Here is a 5,880-nt window from a genome sequence, read left to right as displayed (position 1 = left end):
TGCAGGCGATGTGAAGGAGAAGTGTCCGGTGGATCCAAGGGTGGATCTGAAGTGGTGAAGACCTGAAAGCAGAGGGGACAGTGTTCAAAGTCACTGGCCAGTGACCACCGTGGAACCAGATTGGAACCAGGCAAAGTCGGGTGCAAACAGGTGATGAGGGGTTGCTTCTCTCTGCAGCCACGTGGACATGAAGAGGTCAAGGACGTCCAGGAGTCGATCACAAGCTGTCCCTTGAAGGTTCTAGCTAATGGCGGTGTCGGCAACTCGATTGAAGCAAACAAGCCTTGGCTAATGCAAGCCACGGGGAAAGTAAAAAAGGCTTATTACTCGGACCAGCAAGGTCAGAGCGGGTACTCCTTTCTACAGGAGCGAGGGCAGGTCTGGAGCAACCAGACCCACAGTGTAAATTGTAGGTTTCGTCGCCAAGATGGCCGCTGACCACGTGACAAGCGGCCGGGATGGCGAGTCGAGTGGCACAAAGCAAAAGGGCCCCACGTAGATCGTGGAGATGCTGGAGGGCTGATCTTTGGTGCAAATGCTGCTCGATTGTGGGGCTTCTCAAACCCCAAAGCACAGAGTCGAGGGTGCCTCGGGTGCTGCGCAGTCAGCGTCTCGGTGGTCTTTCAAGATGTCCGCTCCCACGTCTCTCGGTGCCTCCACGGGTCCCTTCTTTGCAGGGACTGTGGATCGGGCTGAGAGAAGTCTGGGAAGCTGGGTCTTGTCAGGCTTTGCGCTCGGGCTTTGGCGGGAGGCGGCGGCAAAGCAGACGTCGAGGTGCTGGGTGGTGCCTGTGTTCACAGGGTGGCCCCTCCTAGGCCACAAGGGAGATTCTCTTCAGTCTTCTATCATCAGAATGTCGAAGTCCAGTCGTCTTCTTAGTTTAAAGGTGATTTCAGGATGATCTGCTGTGCTAGGGCACTGCTCCCACTCTTATTCCAATCTGAGGGGTGGATCTCCTGCTAGGTCCCTCCCTATGGGTGGGACCAGGAAGGGGGGTGGTTACACCCCCTTTCCTTTGTCCAGGTCTCACTGGAGCTGGGGCTGGGCTGCCCCAGAACCGGTTTGACCGGATTATGCAAGGGGAAGCCTTGTGCTCCCCAGGCACTGTCTGGTTTCTTTCAAACCTCCCTGCTACAATCCACTATCTCCTGTCTGGAGGACGGTGACACCCTCCTGTGACAGGAAACCCTTTGTCCAGGCCCCATCTGCTGAGTTTCGGTCAGCTACAGGGGTCCAGACATTTGTCTGTGGCAGAGGCATCCATTTTGTGGATCTAAGGTCTTTGGAGAAATTAACCGCATTACAGTAAAGGAACATGTCTTACCCCTCTAGAGGGGTGGAATGCCATCCCCGTCGCCAGAACTGGCGAGGGGATGGTATTCCAAATCGTATGACACCTTACACGACATGTTTTGATAAAGCCAAACCAGAGTTGCTATATAACCGCGAGGATTATAAGGCACTTAAGAGTATATGGTATGGCATTATCCTGAAACAGCTTAGGGAGTTGTTCCCGACAGCTGCAGACAGGCTCAGCTCATGCTAGAGCTCCATCTCACATGAAACCACGCACTCTGCCTCCAGGATTGATGAGGCCTTCCATAGGAGTGGCTCACAGGTTAATATGTGTCCAGATATAGGTTTAGATATAGGTATACTATATCTAAGCAAGGGGTGATTACACCACCTTACCCCAGCTGAGTGATCAGCCAGTTGTGTCAATTTAAGAACCAGCCAGGGGTGGCAAAAGATATGCTGCAGCCCCTGGTAGGCCTTGGTGGCCCCTATGCCCTGGGCACCTATAGTGCATTATACAGGGGCTGACAAGGAGTCCATTTCCAATTGTGGTATGTACCTAGGGTACATGGAATCCATTTTACAGAGAGAGCAGATGGCCTGGGGCCCTGATTAGCAGGGAACCAGGTCAACTAAGTCAAAAAACCAGCTAAACACAGTCAAAAAATCTGGGGTAACCATAGTCAGGTAGCCACCTTCCTACATAACCCCCCCCAAACGAAAGGAGATAAGGCTATCCTTGGCCAGGTAAGCCTATATTGCCTGAGTGGCCATATAAGGAAGTACCTGCACTAGTATGGGTACCCCCTGTCTCATGGTCCACTAAGCAGTCCCTCACCCTTTGGGTATTAGAGGGTCTCCACCATAGGGAATCACTACCTTGGGTGTGTTTATGCAAAGTTAAAGGCTGGTTTGGATATGGAGTTTTGAAGTGAGGCTCTACTAAGTTAGGGCTTGGCTTCCTCCAATTATCTTCCACCATGTGTGCCTTTCTCTCTTTAACTGAGTTGCACTGTGCTCTCAGGGTCAACCTCTGGCTACCTAAAGCTGGAGGCTGGGTCCCTCTGTTTGGCTTGCTGGAGGGACAGTTCAGGTTTGGGCCCTTTGGGTCCCAGGTTTGGCTGTGCCCAACAGAATCCATCTGTGGGAGGTCCCTAACTGTTTTTAAGGGGGCTCCCTCAGGAGTTTTTAAAGTTTTCACCTTACTAGGGCTACTAGTTTTGGTGCACCTAATCTTTTGATGGGGGTGCTTTATTTGACAGGGGGCCCTCTGGGTCTCACTGTCCTTCTTGTCCTCTGCAGCCCTGGGCTGGCTAAGGCAAGGGAGAGAGGGGCAGGTTACCTGCTCCAGACTGGGTTCCACCTGAGAAGGGTCCCCCGCCATCAGAGGCTCTGTCAGGCCAGGCCTAACAACCTCTGGGGCAGTTCCTTCATCAGGGGTAAGATCAGTTCCCTGAGGAGGCTGATCCTGTCCTAAAGTCTGGTGAGGGGGAGATTTCTCTTCCTCCTCCATGCTCTCAGTTTGTGTGGAGTTATCCATCTTTTCAGGTTTCACAACACACATATCAGTTTGAGTTTGGGCTGTGGCCATCACAGCCCCACCAACCTTTTCAGGAGGAGACTCAGTTTGGGTTCCTGCTGTTATCATAACAGCTTTGCTATTCTGTTCAGGAAGAGCTTTTGCCAAAGATGGGGCAGAGGGTTTCTCAGCCCTACCAACCTTTTCAGGAAGGACATCTTGAATTGGGGCTGTAGCCATTACAGCCCCACTAACCTTTCCATTGGAATTCACCATTCTAGAATGGGTTTCCTGTTCAACCTCAGCCCAGGCTGAGATCTCCAAATCATTACCAAGTAGGCAGTCTACAGGCAAGTTTGGTGACACTGCCACTCTCTTTGGGCCAATGACACCTCCCCAGCTGAGACTTACTACTGCCATGGGATGATTTGTTTGGATTCCATCAATGTTTGTAACCTGGTATGTGGCACCAGGTAAAAGTTGCTTAGAGGGGACTATGCCATCAGCCACCATGGTGATGCTAGCCCCTGTGTCTCTAAAAGCTTCAACTTTCAAACCATTGATGATGGGTTCTTGTCTATACTTGCTCAAAGTATTTGGGCAAGCAGAGAAGTTGGCAAACCCCATGCCAGTCTCATAAACAAGATCATTGGGTGATGGGGACCTGGATAGGCCAGGGTCCACCTGAGCTCCAACAGTAAACCCACCCAGATTCCTGGGTGTGCTTCCACTTCCTGGGGGATTACTGCTGACAGTAACAGGAGGTGTTGAAGCTGGCTTTGGAGGTATATTTTCTTTATTGTTATTCTTGGGACAACAGTTGTCTGTTTTGTAATGCCCAACCTGTTTACAGGCATAACAATAAGGCGTTTTCTCAGTTGAAGAAGTGTCTTGGGACCCACCCCCATTCTTGGAGTTTTGGGGCCCTGGGGAAGTCTTTTCTTTATTTTTATCCCCACCCTTATCTTGAGGCTTGGTAGACTCCTTCTTCTGGTTACTGTCCTGATTCTTAGGCCTAATCCTGGTTCTGACCCACTTGTCTGCCTTCTTGCCCAATTCTTGGGGAGAGGTCAGATCAGAGTCCACCAGGTGCGGGTGTAAGAGCTGGTTCTGACAATTACTTAGGATCTGCTCCCTCATAATCAAATTATACAATCCTGTAAAGTCATGTACTTTGCTGCCATGTAGCCAACCCTCCAGAGCCTTAGTTGCACAATCAACAAAATCAGTCCAGTCCTGAGTCTGTGTCTTCTGGGTGTCTCTGAACTTCAACCTGTACTGTTCAGTGGTTAAGCCAAACCCATCTATTAGGACACTCTTCAGGACTTTGTAATTGTTTGCATCCTCATGTCTAACAGTGAGGAGCTTATCTCTCCCTTTCTCTGAAAAGGAGTACCATAAGATTGCTGCCCACTGTTCCTCAGGAACCTGCTGTACCATGCAGGCTCTCTCAAGAGCAGTTATCCACTTGTGGATGTCATCCCCGTCCTTGTAGGGGGGCACAATCTTTGTCAGGTTTCTACTATCATAGGACCTGGGTTTCTCTTTAGGAATATTGCTGCCACCAGTGGCATCTAAGCCACACAATTTTTGCTCTCTTGCCAAGGCAAGTTTAGCTTGAGCTAAGGTGAGTCTAGCTTGACTCAGGGCTACCTCCTCTCTCTCTATCTGGAGTTTGACAGCCCTCATTCTAGCCCTATGCTCAGCTTTCTGAGAAGCAGTCATGCCTCTCTCTGATTCTCTGGAGGCACTAGAAATATGAGAGTCCCCTGAGGGAGATCTCACTCTTCTGTTGCCTGGGAGAATCACATGTTGGGTTCTGGGGAGGTGCTGGCCCTCTCCATTCCCCAGTAGGTCCAAGTTGGCCTGGCTAAGCCTACTGTAGGAAGGTGGCTACCTGACTATGGTTACCCCAGATTTTTTGCCTGTGTTTAGCTGGTTTTTTGACTTAGTTGACCTGGTTCCCTGCTAATCAGGGCCCCAGGCCATCTGCTCTCTCTGTAAAATGGATTCCATGTACCCTAGGTACATACCAATTGGAAATGGACTCCTTGTCAGCCCCTGTAGAATGCACTATAGGTGCACAGGGCATAGGAGCCACTAAGGCCTACCAGGGGCTGCAGCATATCTTTTGCCACCCCTGGCTGGTTCTTAAATTGACACAACTGGCTGATCACTCAGCTGGGGTAAGGTGGTGTACACACCCCTTGCTTAGATATAGTATACCTATGTCTAAACCTATATCTGGACACATGTAAACCTGTGAGCCACTCCTATAGAAAGGCCTCATCAATCCTGGAGGCTGAGTGCGTGGTTTTATGTGAGATGGAGCTCTAGCATGAGCTGAGCCTGTCTGCAGCCGTCTGGAACAAATCCCTAAGCTGTTTCAGGATAATGCCATACCATATACTATTAAGTGCCTTATAATCCTCGCGGTTATTTAGCAACTCTGGTTTGGCTTTATCAAAACATGTCGTGTAAGGTGTCATACGCTTTGGAATACCAACCCCTCGCCAGTTCTGGCGACGGGGATGGCATTCCACCCCTCTAGAGGGGTAAGACATGTTACTTCACTTTAATGCGGTTGATTTCTCCAAAGGCCTTAAGATCCACAAAATGGATGCCTCTGCCACAGACAAATGTCTGGACCCCTGGAGCTGACCGAAACCCAGTCAAGGGGGTCCTGGACAAAGGGTTTCCTGTCACAGGAGGGTGTCACCGCCCTCCAGACAGGAGATAGTGTATTGTAGCAGGGAGGTTTGAAAGAAACCAGACACTGCCTGGGGCGCACAAGGCTGCCCCTTGCATAATCCGGCCAAACCGGTTCTGGGGCACTCCAGCCCTCGTGCCAGGGCGGCCTGGATCAAAGGAAGGGGGTGTATCCACCCACTTCCTGGGTCCCACCCATAGGAGGGGACCTAGCAGGTAATCACGCCCCCCAGATTGGAATAAGAGTGGGAGCAGTGCCAATGCACATCAGATTTCCTGGAAGAATCATTTGAAACGATATTCTGGACCCTTCGCCCTCCATCTCAACGTGGAAGCCCGAAGAATCTCCCTTGTGG

The sequence above is a fragment of the Lissotriton helveticus genome (genome assembly GCF_964261635.1).
Source record: "Lissotriton helveticus chromosome 1_1 unlocalized genomic scaffold, aLisHel1.1 SUPER_1_unloc_74, whole genome shotgun sequence".
In the NCBI taxonomy this organism is placed as follows: domain Eukaryota; kingdom Metazoa; phylum Chordata; class Amphibia; order Caudata; family Salamandridae; genus Lissotriton; species Lissotriton helveticus.
Note: the sequence above shows the minus strand (reverse complement) of the source record.